This window comes from Lontra canadensis, unplaced genomic scaffold (genome assembly GCF_010015895.1).
Source record: "Lontra canadensis isolate GAN:19392208 unplaced genomic scaffold, GSC_riverotter_1.0 scaffold61, whole genome shotgun sequence".
Classification (NCBI taxonomy): Eukaryota; Metazoa; Chordata; class Mammalia; order Carnivora; family Mustelidae; genus Lontra; species Lontra canadensis.
Genome location: NW_022631055.1, coordinates 535,099 through 554,513, shown reverse-complemented (window position 1 = coordinate 554,513; position 19,415 = coordinate 535,099). Strand labels below are relative to the sequence as shown.

At 44.7% G+C, this 19,415-nt stretch overlaps 1 pseudogene; it reads right to left on the bottom strand.

Moving 5' to 3' along the window:
* Window positions 1–1,119: 1,119 nt before the first annotated feature.
* Window positions 1,120–18,896, bottom strand: LOC116879456 (annotated as a pseudogene).
* Between the last annotated feature and the right edge of the window lie 519 nt (window positions 18,897–19,415).

Here is a 19,415-nt window from a genome sequence, read left to right as displayed (position 1 = left end):
CCATTACAGTAGAATTAAAGAATGTGGTTTCTTTTTTGGTACACATTTAGTTTTATTGTAACAAAGCAACTTGCACACTTTTAACGTTTAAAATGGAGCATCATCTTTCCTTTCCAGTGAAACAAAAAGAAAATTTAAAAATAAACAGGAACAAAATTACAATAGAGAATGTCAATTCCAAATAAGATCCTACAAGTTCTGCTGATTCTCCATCGAGTGGCAGGGCTCAAGTCATCATTAGGAGAGAGTTTTATTTTAAAAGTATCATCTTGGGGCGCCTGAGTGGCTCAGTGGGTTAAGCCTCTGCCTTCGGCTCAGGTCATGATCTCAGGGTCCTGGGATCGAGCCCCACATTGGCCTCTCTGCTCAGTGGGGAGCCTGCTTCCCCTCTCTCTCTGCCTGTCTCCCTACTTGTGATCTCTGTCTCTGTCTCTCTGCACCAAATAAATAAATAAAATCTTTAAAAAAAAAGTGTCATCTTAAATTGCAAGGATGTCCATTAAACATCACAATTAAACATGCCAAAGGAGTAGCCATGTTGGCAAAATGCCCACTTAACCCACCCAAACATCTCAAACCCACCCTTTGCTGACTTTCTATAACCCCAGTTTTTTTTTCTTTTTTTAAAGAAGAGAAAGTAGACAGGTACATGTTGGTAAATGCGAACTGTCCATATTCACATAGAGACACAGTGTAATCTCTGAGCCCAATATACAGAGAAAGGAGGAAAAAAGCTAGAATTCTATGCACTACTACACAGGGCCTACCGCCCTCCAGCTTCCAACAGAGCTAAGGGAGCAGAAGGTTTTTCTTCTTTCCCACAGAGCACGGTGATGTTGATTCCATAAAGTTTTTGTTTTTGTTGAGACAGGAAGGGACAAAAATGAATTTGGAACAAAAAGGGGTAGGGATTCTTTTCCCACTATTCTGCTCAAGGTATTTCCCCCCCCAAATAAGCTGAGAACTATGGTATAAAGGGAGAGAAAAAGGAGACAAAAAACAGGGCATATGAGCGCGAGAAGAGAAAAGAAAAAGAAAAAGGAAAAAAAAAAGACAGCAACTTGCTCCCAGGGACAGAAGAAAATTTAAAAAGGAAGGTTGGGATCCATCAGTGTTCCATCAGTCACCTTCTTCTTCATCCTCCGCTCCTTCCTCCCCCTCAACATCATCTTCATCTTCTTCACCTTCATCCTCATCTCCTTCTTCATCAATATCTTCTGATCCTTCTTCTTCTTCATCATCATCTTTTTCTCCTTCCCCTTCTTCATCATCCATATCGGGAACCCAGTAGTACTGTAATGGTTTTGGCCAAGTATCATCTTTGCTGACCTCTCCTAACTCATCTGCGTCTCCATCAGAATGGTCAGTAAACCAGGTGAAGAAGCTCTCTGGTTCCTCATGCTGTCTCTCCCTGCTGGCTTTATTCTGTGTTTGACTTGAACGTTTTGTCAAATCCTTTCCAGATTTCTATTTGATTTCAGTGGACTTTGAAGATGGATCACCACTCTCATTCAGATGAAATTCTTTGGAGAGAACTTTATTTTCGAAGTAAGGGTTTTCATCAAAATAAAAATCTATTCTGTAACCGGATTTAATATCTTCAAATTATGTCACTTCAACTCTTGTCAAATAATGCAGCGCCTCTTTATCCTCCTCCCCAAGCAGTGCAGACACTTGTGGATGGTTGACAAATGTTGTTACCCCCAAATTGAGGATTTGGGCGATCAATTCCGACCTCTTCTGAAAAAATGGTTGGCGGAGTTTGTTATATTTCTGTTCTACTTTCAAAATCTCCTCACTGGCTTGTTCATCAAGTCTGTCTATTTCACTTTGTACTTCATCAGTATGTTCAATTGTTTCTTGCTGTTCTTTTTCTGAGGTCTTGTCGGCCGGGTCATGGTTGGAATTGAGCTCTTTTTTACTGACTTTGGCCGCTGGCGCCAACCTGGTGCTGCTCCGTGGTCCGGATGTGGGGGATCGGGAGGGGGAGGCAAGAATGTGGTTTCTTAAGGTAACATTTGCTGTCAGTAAATTTTAAATCTGGGTCCAGGCTAGCTTTTGTTTTGTGTATGAGGTCCCCCCCCCACCAGAAGATCCATTTACTGAAGTGACAAGATATTAGAATAAGCTATCATCTCTAGGAAAATAGAAAATATATTGGTGTTGGATTTTGACTCCATCCGCTTCTTGCTTATCTACCTATCCATCCAGGGTTTTTCAGAGTAAAAAAAAGGTTTAAATAACATTATGCTTGATTAGTTAAATGAAAGCAAACCTGGATTTTAATATAACTCTCTCACCTTCAAATGGGTCATAATGCCTTGTCAGTTTTTGTCTTGACACGACCGAACGGCGCACTCACAACAAGACAGATTCCCTTCATCTTAATCACAAACAGAATCTTCACAAAATGTTTAATGAATTCTTGGATCAGATCTAGAAAATTATAGGGACTATTTTGTTTATCCACAATCCCACCTCAAAATGTTTTCTTTATAATCATTAACATGGGAATAATGCAGTAGCTCAGAGTAACCCAGTAAAGTATGACTGAGTAATGATTGGAATGCACATGTGAAAAAGATCTGACAATGCCAGGGGTGCCTGGGTGGCTCAGTGGGTTAAAGCCTCTGCCTTCGGCTCGGGTCATGATCCCAGGGTCCTGGGATCGAGCCCCACATGATCCCAGGGTCCTGGGATCGAGGCCCACATTGGGCTGTCTGCTCAGTGGGGAGTCTGCTTCCTCCTCTCTCTCTGCCTGCCTCTCTGCCCACTTGTGATTTCTGTCAAATAAATAAATAAAATCTTTTTTAAAAAATCTGACAATTCGGTAGATAGGGAAGCATACCACTTAAAAAAAACTAAGTGTGGGTGCCCCTAGGTGGCTCAGATGGTTAAGTGTTTGATTTCAGCTCAGGTCATGATCTCAGGTCCTGGAATCAAGCTGTGCATAGGGATCCTTGCTCAGTGGGGAGTCTGCTTTCTGCTTCTCTCTCTCCCACTCCCCCACTCATGCTCTCTTTCTCTCTCTCTCAAATAAATAAATTTTAAAATAAAATAAAAATTTAGTTTGGAAAAATCTTTTCATTCTTTTGAGACACAGTATAACAGGTAGAATTATAACCAGATTCTCAATCTCATTGATGTTTGTTATTATGGTATTTTTCCAATTAAAATTTATACCCTCTAAATATTAGGAAAAAATATATAAAAATCATACATAATTCCACCACTCAATGTTCATTCAATTCATATATTAATATGGAGATATCTACCGTGAACAATTTATGTACATCTTTCCTGTTTTCAAAATTGGAATTGTATGGCATAATTTTAGAATGCTGTATTTGCTTAATAATCTATTATAAACATTTTCTTATTATTACATTTTAATTAAATACAACTCTATCATATGGATATATCATAATTTATTTATCCAGTCCCCTTATTGCTGAGCATTTAAGTTACTTGCAATTTTCTGTTATTTCAATTAACATTCCCTCAAACATTAGCTCATAAAATTTGATTGTATGTAAGTTATTTTTCTTGTGAGAAATTCCTGAAAATGGAAGTTTTGGGTTAAAGACTTTGAATATTTATATGGATCTCAAGAACTATGGGTTTTCAGAAAGATGTACCACGTACCATTTTACATTCCTATTGGTAACTTGAAAACACTCCTTTCTCCATACTTTTGCTAACACAGTGTTATAGGTTTTTTTGTTTTTTTGTTTTCTGTTTGTCAATTTGATAGGCAATGGACATGATATATCATCCTTCTCTACTTACAGACTTACCTCTGGGCTTAGATCAGAAAATAGAATATGGAAGTGGAGAAGGAAGACTTGGCAATTTGGCTCTAAAGACACATTTTAGATTGATGTCTTTTCATTAGTCCATTCGACAAATGTCTTTGAGTGCCTCTTCAAACAAGGAAAATAAGATGTAAAATTCATATCTGACATCTTAGTAAGTAATCCTCAGTTGATGGCAAATTAGTACCATGGTTCACGCCAAGATGCTCCCTCGTTCTGTCATTTCTCTCCTTTCATCCAGATCCCCACTCCTTTTCCATGCTCCTCCATAAACACCTATTCTAGGATGTGTAACATAAATAACAGATATGCTTGCTTCCTTGGAGCATATATAGTGTTATGTGGTTTGGAGAATATGTGTTTTCTAATTTACATAAATTGTATTCATAAATGTTGTTATCTTACATTTTCCACTCCAAAACATTACATTAAAAGCAAATTAAACTCAGTCTTATTGTTGCGAGCATGTTTAGATTTTTCCCTGCAATTGCAGCCAAAGAGTCCATGGTGTCCACCTGAGGTCCCAAGAAGGAAATTGTGCTTGATTCATTATTCTGAGAAGCAAACACACATTTATGAGTTGTTATTTCTTGAATAAAGGAGATCATCATGAATCATGTGGCTACATGTGTCTATAATGGATCTCTAAGTTTCTAAGATGGCTGCAAGACCTTTTAGTAATGTTTAAATTGGTAGCACCCCCTTACAACATCAGTGTTCCTGGGAAGAGTAGGACTGTTCTTTCCATCCTGAGTTTACACCAGTGGGGCATGTGCAGCACACCATTGACTTGAGGTGGGGGCAGTTGGAGTCATATTGTGGTTTCTCGTGGGTAGGTTACCTCACATAGTCTTGTATCTTCAGCATCATTCACAACATCTGGCACATAGGAGGCATTCAAAAAGTATTTGTTGAGTGGATGAATGAAAAGGAATCACTCTGAGATGAATCTTAGAACAATAAGATAGGGAGACATAAACCTTTATTGCCCAAGCTGTGAAGGATTTCCAAGGAAACAGCTCATGGTTCATGATATAGAAAATCACCCATGTCTTGTTCTCCTTTCGTTCTTGAGCATGTAGAATACTACACTTCCTAGCCCTTTCGCAACTAGGTAAAACTGTTTGACTCCCTGTAACTGATGCACTATGCAGGAAACTGGTCTGTGCCATCCCTCTATCCAGGCGGGTTAGAGCTGGTGTGTCAGTCAGTTCTAAACTCTCTCTTCCCTTTGCTGGCCCAGGAGGTCACGTGTTCCAGATCACTCCATTGCGAGATGGTAAAACATTAAAGAGCATCAGACTCTGGGTCGGCGTGGAGAGAGACCACCTCCCTCCCGCTCTTTGCCAATCCACACAGGGAGGGGGTTATGTCTGAAGCAGTGTGGCCAGGGAAGCCCTTATGGAGGTATTCAAGTTGAGACCTGAAATCCTGAGGGAGGAGGTACCTGGAAGAGGAGTATTCTGAGTGGAAGAGGCAGCACATGCAAAGGCCCTAATGTGAGACCAAGTTCGACATATTAAAGGAAGGGGGACAAAGTGAGTCTAGGGCAGAGTGAATGAAAGGGAAAGTAACAGAGATAAGGCAAGACAGATGACCAGAGGTGGGGAGAAAAGGTTGTAAGTCCTGATAGGTCATTCTAAGGACTTGGGCTTTCTCTCTGAGTGACGTGGGGGTATTGAAGACTTCTGCATGTTGGAATGACATGATCTGATTTGAGAATAGACTCAGGGTAGCAAAAGAAGGAGGTGGTCTGTGCAGTTAGGGGGCTGTGGCAGTAATCTAGGCAGAGGGTGATGCTGGCTTGAATTAGGGTGATAGCAGTGGGAACAGTGCGAAGCAGACAAATTCTAGGTATATTTTGAAGGTAGAGCCATTAGAATTGCAGATGATTAGAGGAGGGGTATGAGAGAAAAAGTCAAGAATGAACCTATGGCTTTTGACCCATGTAGGTGGGAGAATGGAGCTGTCATTTGCTGAAATGGGGAGCCCACAGGGTGCGCGAGACTGAGAGTCTGCCAGGAGCTCAGGTCTGGACCGTCTATGTTTAAGGCAGTCACTGGACATGCAAGTGTGCATGAAGGGAGGCTGTGCCAGGTGAAGCTGGCCAGGCAGCTGGACTGGGGAGGGTGACAAGGATGATGACTCTCTTTCCCTAGGAGACTAAGGTCCAGGTTCTCTAAGTGGAGGCTCAAGTATTAAGGGCATTTGTGACCCCAGTCCATGGTGTCTGTTGGGTAGGCTGGCCTGGAACCAAGTTTCCAATCCCTGTGATTAAGCTGAGTTTCTACCAGACTAGCCTTTGATCTAGCAGCAAATGCATCTCTATATGACAACCATCCATTTGGCTATCCAAAGGCCAGAAGTTCATTCACACTCTGTGCCTGAAACGTCATCTGAAAGCCCCATTCTCGAAGCTTCTCTGTCCTTGGATCTGGGCTCATTTCCAGGTTTTCAGATCTCAGGGATGGACTCTGAAAGTATATTGTAAGGCAAGGCAGTTTGTGCTTATTCCTCCAGAATAAAAGATTCTGTTTCCACATCAGAGTCATGTCTGGTTTCTAAACCTGTTACCATAGCAAGGACTCTGTTCTCCAGCTCTCCCTGGTGGCACTGTTTATATTTCTTAGTGAACAACATGTAAACCTATTTTTCACTCACTTGGAACTGCCATTTATTCCAACTGTTTGCTTCATGAAACATTTATACATTGTACACGTGAGCCTTCAACAGGGAACTCTCTTCTTTTTGGAGACACGATAAAGATAGCATTTGTTTGCTTCCCACTGCCCTCAATCATGGCTGTCCTGGCATGGCACGTTCCACTCCTCATGGTTGCACATGCGCCGAGACTTAACAGCAGCCTGGCCGTTGCTGTTAAACAATGACTCATGCCATATGCTACAGTTCTGTCCAAGTGCCATTGCTGGACTCAGGACTCAGTGAATGCTTTGTCAGTGGTTATTTCTGTTTATCTCCCTGTTCATTTACTTTCTTCCTTTGTGGGCTTAATTTTTTATTTTTTAAATTTTTATTGTTTGGTCCTCTTCCTGCTGTTTTAGATTTCCTCTGTTCTCTCATTCCTCACTGAAGGGGAAGTGAATGTGTTGTACAGACCCACGAGTCCAGGGGAATTTCTCTGCTTCCCTCAGTGGAAGGAAGGGTTCAGCATTGTAGCCTTGACCCTCCCTAAGTCATAGAACTCAGATTCTTGTCTGGGGAACCCTGGGTAAAACATTAAAGAGAGGATGCATTCAAACAAATCGTAAGGTAGAATGCACTTTGTTGGGGCATTCTGTGGAGCCCAAACAGTGATCGGTCTAGAAACTATGATGGGATTGAGGGAGCCACAAAGGCAGGACTACGGTGTCCCTGGTTCTGGAGAAGAGGTCATTTCTGACAGTGGTCCTTCACATGGAGGGAAGTTCACTGTGTGTGTGTGTGTGTGTGTGTGTGTGTGTGTATCGTCTTCTGCATGAGTGTGACCACCTAATAGGCTGAGGGGGAGTGGAACGCAGCCTGTGGTCCGCCACGCACCCTGCTTGTGATGGTTAATTTTGTGTGTCAACTTGCCTGGGTGATTATGCCCAGGTATTTGGCCACACGTTGTTCTAGGTGTGTCTGTGAGGGTGTTTCTCGATGAGACTGACATTTGAATCAGTAGAGTGAGTAAAGCAGATTGTCCTCCCTAATGTGAGTGACCCTCATCCAATCTGTTGAAGGCCAAAGTGGAGTGAGGGAGAATTTGCTTTGAGCTGGGACAGCGGTCTTCTCTTGCCTTCGGAACTTGGATTCAGACCGAAACACATACCGTCAGCTCTCCTGAGTCTGCAGCTTGCTGACCGCAGATTTTGGGACCTCCCAGCCTCCATGACTGTATGGGCTAATTCCTTATTTTATATATATGAAGAGTTAAGCACTATTTGAGATGACACTCAAGAGAGGGGTGCCTTTTGCTAATTCCTGCATAGTTTTCCAAAGGCTCTGGCAATTTGGTGGTATGTTGGTGAGCATAGCTGCCTCCCAAAGGCTCTGACAATGAGTATGGAGAGGTGGGAAGGGGGCTGATGAGCGTAATTTTAAAAATTACCCCCACCCCGCCCTGTGCCCTTGTAGCTCAGATTTGTCTGTGCTGTAAAGCTCCTGGTCTCAGCGTGAGTCTTAGAATATGGGTGATTCTTCCAGAGAAGAATGGAAGCAATGGAAGCAATTAAGGGCTTTCAGTCCTCTGCAACGTTAGTGGTGAACCCTGAGAATGCTGTTGCTTGCTGGAAGGAGATTCAGCAAACTAGGGATGAGTAATATCCATAGAAATTACCTGAGCATTGCATTTGGTGAGTCAATGTGTAAATTTTCCAAACGTGTTCCTCTCATTGTATTAATACAAAGAAGTACTGCTGATGCTTGTTATCACTGTCATTGTAAATGTGTGCAAGTAGACCTGCAGAGGGGACCCTCGGATGTCTCTGTGGTGAGGTGGTGGCTGGCGGCGGGGGGGTGTCTGTCTTCTGGCTGAGTGGCCATCCTGCTCTTTCTAGCCTTCCTCACAGGCCTGTGGAACTCTCAGAACATTTGTGCATTCTTTCTGAGTATTTCATTTTTTTTTAAAGATTTTATTTATTTATTTGACAGAGAGAGAGATCACAAGTAGGCAGACAGGCAGGCAGAGAGAGAGGAGGAAGCAGGCTCCCTGCTGAGCAGAAAGCCCGATGCGGGACTCGATCCCAGGACCCTGAGATCATGACCTGAGCCGAAGGCAGTGGCTTAACCCACTGAGCCACCCAGGCGCCCCGAGTATTTCATTTTTTTGAAAAACATAGAACAGTATGATCAAGAGCGTACTCTCCTTCAAGAACAAATAGTAGAGATCCTGGCTGGGACAGATTTTAATTTTTACTTTATTTCTTGAGAAAATGGTCATGTTTACTTGGGCTGAATTATATATTTTAGCCTAGTTTTCTCCTTTCACTGTCCAAAGTCTCTTCTCTTCTAATTGCTGTAAAGGCAAGGATCCACACATACACAAATGCATGTGCGCGTGCACACACACACACACACACACACACTCGCACCACACATATATATCTCAGTACTGTTCTAAAATTTCTAAAAAAGCTCTCAAACTACACATACTCTGGGCACCACAATATCACACAGATCCCTGCAAGAGAGCCTAAGTGTGAGGTCACGTTTGCAGTCCCATCAAAGAAGAACTGTTGTTGGTGATCATTCACAGTGGTGTGTGGGAGGGGGCGGTATGAGGGGAAGGATGCAGAGGGGGGCTGGGGCGGAAAGGGAAAGAGTACCAGGGATATTAGGATGCACTTGAGAGTTCTTTGTGCCTTAGGGAGAAGATGAAAGTCAATGAACTAGAGAACCAATGTTTTGTTTTTCAGCCGCTACCCAAATTAGTTTCTTGATTTCTTGCAATTTTATGTAACCTTGCCTCTGGGGCATTTAATGCAGATTAAAGCAACGTGGTCACACTTCCGACTGGAAAGACCCAGCTCTGAGGAATGGACATTATGTTTATGAGCATGTGAAGAACAGATTCCTAAACCACTTTCTAAAATTTTGTGATCTTCTTATTCACACATCATCTAGGCAGGCTGGCGAAGATTCCTAGGCCCAGAGTATTTAAGAGAAAATGCCAGAAGCAGATCTAAGTCAACCCCCCCAGAACGATCTTTACCTGATGTCACTGCCTACCGAAAACCAGACGCTAACTCCCAAAGTGGCACGCTGTGGGAACAGTAAGTTTAGTAAACATTCCTTGGCCCCAGTTAGCGTGTACCCTCCTCAAGGAAACAGGACATTCAGGAATGCAAGAGTGATAAGCCCCGTTTCCCTGACTCCCACTCTCCTTGGATATGATCAAGACTTGAATATGTCCACAGTGGAATTTCCTCTAAGCTAAGGAATTCCTGAATCCCTCTGGTTCACCGAGCTCCTGTTTGCCATTGGTGTAAGTCAGTGCTTCTCAAATGTTGATGTTCTCATAAATTGCCAGGAAATCATCAAAAGGCAGATTCCCATTGGGTAGTTCTGGAGTAGGGATGGGGATTCCTGGTGTCCAGCAAGGTCTTCGGCAAACCTGATGCTGCTGGTCCCCAGGCCATTCTATGAATAGTAAGGACCAGAGGCTTCATCTCATTTCAGGTGTTTCTTCTGGTGCCACCACTGTGTGGCCAGAACGCTACACCCTACGGCTGCCCGTCTATGGCTGCAAGGGCGTTTGTGTGTCTGGCCACACAAGCCTGAGGAGAGCCCATCTGGTCAACCTCAGGGGCTTCCCGCTTCCAGTTCTTTTACAAGCCCCCAAAGGATGTATGTCACTTTCAGATTCCAAGGACCTTGGAATGAGTTTCCCAGAAAGTCCAATTTCTCCACTGTCCTGAACGTTCTCCCGAAGACTGTGGTGAGTGTTAAATCACTATGTATAGAAGGTAACGTTAGCCTTAAAATTGTATTCACAGCTTCTCATGGGCATACAAGTGGTACGCATGCGAACAGGACTCAGAGGATACGCTCAGGCATCCCCAAGACCCAGAAATGAGTGTGTGGATCAGGCTGTTGTCGTGACTCTCACTGCGAAGAGAATAAAAATTGTCCAAAGCAGGCAGGCACTAGGGTCTGTTCCACATGCTGTTCTACTGACTGATGACATTGGAATCAGCCCTGAAACAACCTCCAGACACACATTTCCAAGGCCTAGCCTCTGGCTAAGTGAATTAGTGGTCCTGGGGGTGGGGTGTATGGATTATTACAAAGCACAGAGCGGTTAGCGGCTGGCAGTGCCGATGAGCAAATATTAAACACCTGCCAGTTATCTGGTCCCAGAGTTACTGAGTATCTTTTGCGTCAGGCATAATACACACAGCTCCTTCCTTCATCCCTCCCCCTGCTCAAAGCAGAAAGTAAACAAACTAGAAATAATTGCAAAGGATAAGTGTTATGAAGGAAACAGGTGGTGAATTCGTGATTAGGAGCAGATCCTTTAGATGACCTGATTAGGGCGGTGTCTCTAGGCCAGTGACATCAGGCTGTGATTTGAAGGGGTAGGAGTTATCCAGCATCTTCGTGGTGCCCAGGCAGAGAGCATCCCATGAGAACATTCCCCTGGGAAAGCACATGCTGTACGAACATCGGTAAATGCTACCAGACAAACGGAAGAAATTTTACGATTCCCTTGGAAATTGTTCTGCAATTAGGACTCTTTTCAGTAGGTGGCAAAGGCATCAAGACTCCATTTCTGTCCACTCCAGAGCCTGTTCTCATGCTTTGCTCACTCTACTGCTAATGCCAAAAAATTGGGTCTCACCAAACACACCAGTGAAGACCCCTACACCACTTCTGGAAGGTTGTATGGAAGATTGGGGGCCCGAGAGCCACCTGTGGAGTCCTTAAACTCCTCCTGTCTCTTTTGGGGAAGGTGATCATGAGGATGGTCGTCCGCATTCATTAACTATGAGTCTGGTCTGAGCCTCTTCTGTAAAACAGATAAGAACACCTGTCCCAGAGCAGATGCCGTAGGACAGTGTGCCTCAACGATGGTTGTTCCTGTCCAGTCACGTGTGGTGATAGCACCTTGGAAGGTTCCATTCTGAAAGGCAGTGAATATACTTCAGTGTTCCAACTGTCATTTATCATTTTTTAGTGAATTGCAGGCATGATAAGCCAACTTCTCAGGTGATACTGATGGTGCCAGGGTTGGGCTATTTGAGAAACTGCCTAAGAGGGACTTCCTAATCTGCCCTCCACACCCTTGGGGCAGCTGATTTCTGTGTGAGGAGGAAAAAACTCTCTTATTGAGCAAATGTGTGAAGAGGCATTTTCACTTGTGAGAAGCTTAACTCTGTCTATTTCAGGCAGCTTAGCAAAAGGACTGGAAATTTCCGGATTGCATGGAGGTGGGTCTTCGTGGGGACAGGCAGGGATAGGCCAGGTCCTGTGGAAGGTCAGACCCATCAGGCAGTCCTGCTTTTAGCGCTTTCTTCCTTTTCTCTACTCCAGGGGTCACGACTTCTCAAAGACGCTCCAAGTGGCAAGGGCAGGCAGCCGTTCCAATGGACATCTGGGATGTTTGTGATCTGTTGTTTTCCCGTACACAGACCTCTTCAGGAGGCCGCCTTTCTTTCTCGCTTTTCCTGCATGTGCACCAGAATGTGGGCATCCCTGAGGCTGAGATTCAGATACTTTACCCTGCTCTGGCAATGGACACTTTACTTGCTAAGTGTGGTAGAGAGCTCCTGGATGAGTAAGACAGTTCCCTGCCCTCTGGGAAATTAAAAAAAAAAAAAAATCAATAGGTATCCAACCAGCAATAAAAGAAGAAATACTGTGATAACTTCAATCATACAGATAAAAAGGAAGTGCTTTCTTATTAAATGGGCTGTATTCGTTTCCTATTGTGACCGCAAATTTAGGAGCTTAAAACAACAGAAATTTATTCTCTCACAGGAAGCCAGAAATCTGCAATGAGTCCTTCGGGGCTCAAATCAAGGTAGCAGAAGGGCCGTGCCTTCTTCTGGAGGCTCTTGGGAGAATCCATTCCTGGACTCTCCTCGTTTCTAGGGGCTGCTGGCATTCCTTTCCTCATCACCCCAATTTTTGCCTCTGTGGTTACATCACCTGCTGTTCCATTTGTGAACTCTTCCTTGTCTCTCTCCTACAGGTATACACGCGATTGCATTTACCCCCAGATAAGTGAGGATGATTGTTCTATCTCAAGATCTTTACCATAATCACATCTATAAAGTCCCTTAGTGCCATTAAAGGGTAGCACTCACAGATTCTAGGGATTATTAGAAGGATAGGTGGAGTAGGGTCATGCACAGCCCACCAGAGGTGTCACTCCTATTCTTCCACTCCCTCCCCCAACCAAACGGTCTATGGCCGTGATGTCCAATATGGCAGCCACTGACTGGTCGTCACAATATTGGCAGTCACAGGTGGCTCCTGAGCCCTTGAAACACGGCTTGTTTGGATTGAGATATGCTGTATATGTAAGATACACACTAGATTTTGAGGTCTTATTACCAAAAAATGCAAAGTATTTCATTGACAATTTTTTTTTTTGTTGATTCCATGTTGAAATAACATGTTGAATATATTAGGTTAGGTTAAATATATTATTAAAACTAGTATTGCTGGTTTCTGTTTACTTTTTCAGTGCAACTACTAGAAAATCTAAAATTATATCTGTGGCTTGCACTTGTGGTTTGTGCTATATGTCTGTTAGTGCACTACACCAGCTACAAGAGTAATTCTCAAACTGCTGCATGGCACAATCAGGTGGGAGAGTTTTTGAAAACTCCAATAGGCAAGCTGTGCCCCAGACTTATTAAATCAGAAGTCTCTAGGGAGAGGCCCAGGCATCAGTCTGTATTAAATTCCCCAAGTGATTCTAATATGCAGCCAAGATTAAAAATCTGTGGGGTAGATACCTGGAGGAGGGCTAATAGTGGAAACTGCATTAATGGTTCAGGGATGATCCAAAGGCTCTGCTCATTTTCTTTACAAACAACAGAAAATACAAGTTTCTGAAGTGTCTTCTGCTTTTGGTTTTCCTCCCTGAGATGCATGCCTCACCTTACCCACAGAGAGCAGATGGGGTGGATGTGGGGAGGGAACAGAGCAGCTGTTTTCATGACTCAGAAGACACCCGAGGTCTCAACGCTCTGAGGGTCAGGCTGCCTGGACCTCTCTCCCTTGGGTGTTTCTGGCAGTTAGATGAATCCTTCCCTGGCAGTTTCTGCTACAGGACCTGGCAGAACCAAATACAAAAAAGGCCAGTGAGCTTCTAAATGTTCGGTTTGTGGGGCCAGATCAGGGCAGAGCACCTTCACAGAGGCTCCCGGGGATAGCAGATTTGGGAGACATCTATCACAGCATCTACCACCGCCAGAATCTCCTGCTACTGCTGGGATCCCCAGCTACGTCCCATTTTCACACGGCTATCGTGTTCTCCAGATCTGGACTCAGAATTAGGTAATGAAGGAAAAATCCAGGGCACTTCATTGAGTTTTTTTTCTTTGCTAAAGGTTTTGTTTATTTATCTGAGGGAGAGAGACAGAGATAGCGAGAAGAGAACATGAGCGGGGAGGAGAAGGAGAAGCAGGTTTCCTGCTGAGCAGGGACCCGAAGCGGAGCTCCATCCCAGGACCCTGAGATCATGACCTGAGCTGAAGGCAGATGCCCAACTGACTGAGCCATCCAGGTGCCCCACACTTCACTGGGTTTTAAAGTATGGCTTGGGAAACTGGTTCTTGGTGGAGCAAGATGGGCTGTTTCCATAGCTGCCTGTTGCCTGCCACAGCGCAACACAGGAGATTAACCATAGCCTTGTGCATGTGGTACCTTTACTTATGTCCAGCTTCAGCAGTGGACGAGCCTATCACCTGAGTGCAGTTTACAGTGATTTGAGGCTAAGGCATTAAACACCGTATGGTCCTATACTTAGACGATTTAGAAAAATTTTCTGAACTGCAAAGCACTCATGTGGGTTGCAAAGTAGCATTCACTAAATGGTCATTAATATTTGCCAAAGGAGGAGATTTTCTACATGTGTTGCAGGTGATGAGGCTTTCCAGACAAGGGGATTAAAAAAATGGAACAAAGGCCTTGAGCAAACCTATTCCCTCCTTCCTTCCCTCTTTTATTCAATACTGACTCTAGGTTAGCAAGCAGGCCTTGTCTTCACAAAGTTTAGGAGCTACTAGAGGGATAAGTCCTCAAAGTAAGACAGAAAACATTATAGGATCTCTGACTGGAAACAAGGCCTCCCTTCCCCTTTTGCCCCTTTCTTCCAATCACATACATACACACACACACACACACACACACACACACACACGTGCGCATGTGACTTTGCAGCAGCTCCCAAGCAGGGAGCACGTGTGTGTGTGTATGTATACACACATATGTATGTGTTTCCAGGAAACTTAGATAAAAAAAAGGGGATTAAGAGGGGGAAATTTGAAAGTTAGAAAATGACAAAAGTCATGTTAATTAACAAGTCCTATTCTTTAAGCCGTATTTAAATTGCTGAGAATGGGCCACAGATTTAGATCTGACTTCCCAGCAGCCAGTGCAAAAAGAAATGTACACCGACTGTATAATTCACAGTGTCTGTACGATTAAAACTAATGAGCCCCAAGGAACCACGTGGATTAGGGTGTAACGTCATAATAAGGCATATGGGATATACTCGGCAATGTCTTTGACAACATTCTGATTGCCTCAAGGAGTTTCACAGGGCATGACAGAAGTTCACAGGGTTTGGAGAATGTGAAAAAGAGATAGTATTCAATTCTAGCTAGAGCTAAACTATTCTGCTGGGGTTGGGCTGGGTTGGTATGAGCTTCCACCTGTAACATCCTGTAGTTCAATGTTCTGTTTTAGGTTCTGGGCTAGAGGTATGCTAGAGGTAATAGGAGTGGAGAGGGACCCTTACTTCTGCTTTCATTGGAGAAGTATGGGCTGATGCCAGGGATCTGGAGGAGAAGAAGCTGGTAGAAGGATCCAGTGGGATTCGACCAGAAGATAAAGGCAGATAAGGCCTTCCACACATGAGAGAATAGCACCAGGAGACACAGAGGAATGGGGAGTTGGCACTGGTAATGTAGGATATGAGGCCAGGTGTGATGCAGGCGGAGGCAAGAGCCAGACTGCACCTGTCTTACGCGCTCTGCTAAGGAATGTGACTTTGTTCCGTGGAGTGGTCCGGAGTTGCCACTGAAGGGATTGGGGGGGGGGGGGGGGAGCTGTAGCTGCAGACTGTTGCATTCATGCTGCACAATGTATCTGGCCAAAACTTAGGGGCTTAAATAGCTGTCACACACTCTCAAACACAGGTGTGAGAGTCTTCGAGGGGAAGGAGGCTCTACTTCAGGGTGCAGGTTTGTAGGATGCCTGGGATGACACCGCATGGGGCTGAGCCCCAAGGAAAAGCAGCTGCCCAAGGTCAGCTCTTCTGCCAGTGATATGTGGGAAGTACAAGATGGTGAAGGGACAAGCAGAAGGGATCCACTCAGGTACGCCCACATTCCATTAGCAACACCAGCCCACGGCCAAGCACATCATCCTTGGGGAAACTGCCCCCCTGCCTGGGAGCTGCTGCAAAGTCGCATGCAGAGAGTGGTCTGAATCAGACTGGTGGGCTGGCAAGAACTCTGCACAAGGATTTGATCTCCGTTGGAGGTGAAACAGCTGGACTTGACTTTGTAGATAGCTCCCTGGGGCAGCTGTGTGGAAAGCAGATTCAAGACAAGTGACACTGGTGTCAGAGGGACCAGTGAGGAGGGTCAGGTGAGACCTAGTGAGGGCCTGGTCTGGGTGATGGTGAGTGGTGGATGGAATGGAGGTGGTTCAAAACGACCGATGAGATAAAACCTCCAGGGCTTATGGACTTAGTGTCGTTTATGGCTGGTTTTTAGATACACAGAATCTACTGCTAGGGTTGCATACCAAACTGTTAGTTGTCCATCACATATCATGTGTTCTTATTTCTTATTAAAACAACTCTGATTTTACTTGGGGGCATTAATGTGCTTATCTTTTTTTCATGTGTGGAGCCCAATATGGGGCCTGAACTCATGACCCTGAGATCAAGACCTGAACTAAGATCAAGAATCAGATGTTTGGGGCACCTGGGTGGCTCAGTCGGTTGAGCATCTGTCTCTTGATTTCAGCTCAGGCCATGATCTGAGGGTTGTGGGATTGAGCCCTGTGTTGGGCTCCATGATCAGTGGTGAGTCTGCTTGAGATAACCTCTCTCCTGCTCCCTCTGTCCCTCCCTCTGTTTGCACATTTTCTCTTTCTCAAATAAATAAATAAAATCTTTTAAAAAAAGGAGGGGGGTTGTGCTAAGGTGCTTAACTTTAAAAAGTTTCCTAGCTTCCCTTATAGTGGGGAGGTGGTTCCATGGCAAGCCCTGGCTATTAGGATACAAATGAGATTCACTGTGTTATATTACCAGGACACATTTTAAAATGGCATGTGTCCTTTTGGCATTTGGTCCTATCTTTGTCCTGCCCCAAATGTAGATGGATGGCTGGTACTCCAGCAGCCACCTTGTTGCCAGGAAATAGTCATGCTAAGTATGGCTGAGCAGAGAGAAGGAGTCTAAGTTGTTTTAAGATTGTATTTATTTATTTGAGAGAGAGAGGGAGGGAGAGAGGGAGAGAGAGAGAGTGTGAGTTGGGGGAAGGGGTAGAGGGAGAGGGAGAAAATCTCAAGCAGACTCCACACTGAGTGCAGAGTCTAACGCAGGGCTTGACATCACGATCCTGAGATCATGCCTGAGCAGAAACCAAGAATTAGTTGCTTAGCTGACTGAGTCACCCAGGCGCCCCAGGAGTCTTAAGTTTTTGATGATACCATAAAGACATCATACCAACCCTCAACTGAATGTCGGTTGTGTGAGAGAAAATACATGCCTTCTTTAGGTGATTGCGTTTTGAGCCGTCTGTCTTTAGCAGCCAAGTTCCCGATACCACCATGACCTTAGCAACATGAATCAAAATCATTCATTCCATAATTATCCTGAATCAGTGACCAAAATTAGAAATATCAAAACTTCATCACGTTGATCTAGCCCAGTAGTAAGTAGCTGCTAGGGTATAGAAGTTTATGGAAAATTTTTCTTTGCTTTCTTTCTTCCTTGACTTCTCCCCTCATGTCTTGTTCCTCCACTCAGCCATCTATCTGCCTTCCAATAGCTTCTTAGTGGTTAACTGTCCGAGAGAATTAGCAACGAAGAGCGCTGGCATTGGATTTTGGAATTGGACTCTTAAAGAACAAACCCGGTGGAGGAAAAACCACCCAGATGTGGTGGTTCCTGTATCCAGAGAGTGGGCTAGGCAGTTGTAGTATCAGTCATAACAAAGTGGCGTTTCTGTAGGTAACTTGACAAAGGACTTCATGTCTATTACCTCGTTAGCTGCCGGAGCCCCAAGAGGTAAGATGATTTGTTCAAGCTGACAAATTAACAAGGGACAGGGACAGGACTTGTATTTTCCCTTTCTGTGTCAAAAGAGATCTCAGGAACTGTGCTGAAGAGAGCCTTCTGCCCACATGAGAGACGGGGAGGTGTCAAAGACAAGTTTCACTTGCAGTTAAACCCAAGGGGAGAGAGACTGAAATTTACTCCTCTGTCATAAGAGGCAGGAGGGTGTTTTTTTTGTTTTTGTTGGGTTTTTTTTTGGTTGTTGTTGTTGTTGTTTATTTTTTAAGTAGGCTCAATGTCCAGCCAGGAGCTCAACTTGGGGCTTGAACCTAAGACTCTGAGATTAAGACCTGAGCTGAGATGGAAAGCCAGATGTTTCACCGACTGAGCCACCCAGGGCCCCAAGACACAGTAGGGTTTTTAAGCCCCCAGGGTGGGCTACTGGGAAAATACTGGAGGATACTGGGAATGGGAAGGGGTGAGGGGAGTTGGTTAGTGTGATTAGACCATTTATGTTTGCTAATTGGCACTTAGTGAAGTTAGGCTCCACACCTTTCAGAGAGAAGGAGAGATGGGGCGGGGGTGGGAGGGGGCTGTCTTCCTTGATAATTACATTTCCAAGGGATGGCTTCCAGGTCCTGGAGCAGGACATTCCTGGGTGGTGAAACAGGTGAGAAGCTGGGAGGTGATTTACAACTCAAGGCAGCAGAGAAAGAATTCACAATTGCAAGTTTGCTAAAGGAAGTGCTCTAAGAAAAGGGAGGTCAGGGACGTATAGTCAGGAAGAAACCTGTCTAAAGTTTATAGTCAAGCTGAGGGGTACTTTAAGGCCATCTGGGTCAGAGGGCTGCACCCTCTTTCCTTGCTCTCCAGGAAGCTAGGACCCAGAAAGTCCCCATCTGATGCTCTGTTAAAAGGTGGTAGCCTTATCAGGGAATGCACAGTGACCTGCAGGTGGAGGGACTCTGATTCAGAGCCTCACCCTACCTCTGAGTAGGTACTACCTCTGCAGAGCCCCTCTGCACCCTGGCTTTCCGAAGCCCTCTGGGGGGAAGTTCCTGCACTTTTCTGGCCGTGTCTCCATCCTGGAGAGGAGAGTACTCATCAAAATGATGTGCCCAGGACAAGTGCATCTTACTTCTTCAGGCAAGAAACAGATGCTTTCCGCTCTGGTTTGATTTCACGCAACAGGAGGGTAGAACTGGGGAGGTGGGAAAGGGAATTTTGCAGCCCAAAGATAGGACCCGGGGACAGGGAACACCCACTTCCAGAAATTACCATCACAAAAAAACCAACCCACTAAGAACTGACTGCCAGCAGCGGAGGAAAATGGAATTCTCCCTGGCAGCTGCTTAAGGGCTGTCTTCTGCTCAGAGGGGAGGTGACTGTGTTGACCTTAAAAATCTAGGGCTAGGGAATCTGGAGGTGAAGGTATTTTATTTTCCCTTTAAGGCTTTGATGTTTTCAAATAAAACTTAAATGATCCAATTCCGGCCCCTGAAGCTCTTCACAAAGTAGTGGATTTTTAGAAAAGACAAGGGCCTGGGGGCGGGTGGTCCCTAAAGAGTAATGCCCCGAAGCAAAGCCTTTCTTTGCTCTTTTCAGAGCACTAGGGTTTTCTTCAATGTTCCTTTCCCACCCCACTTACACTC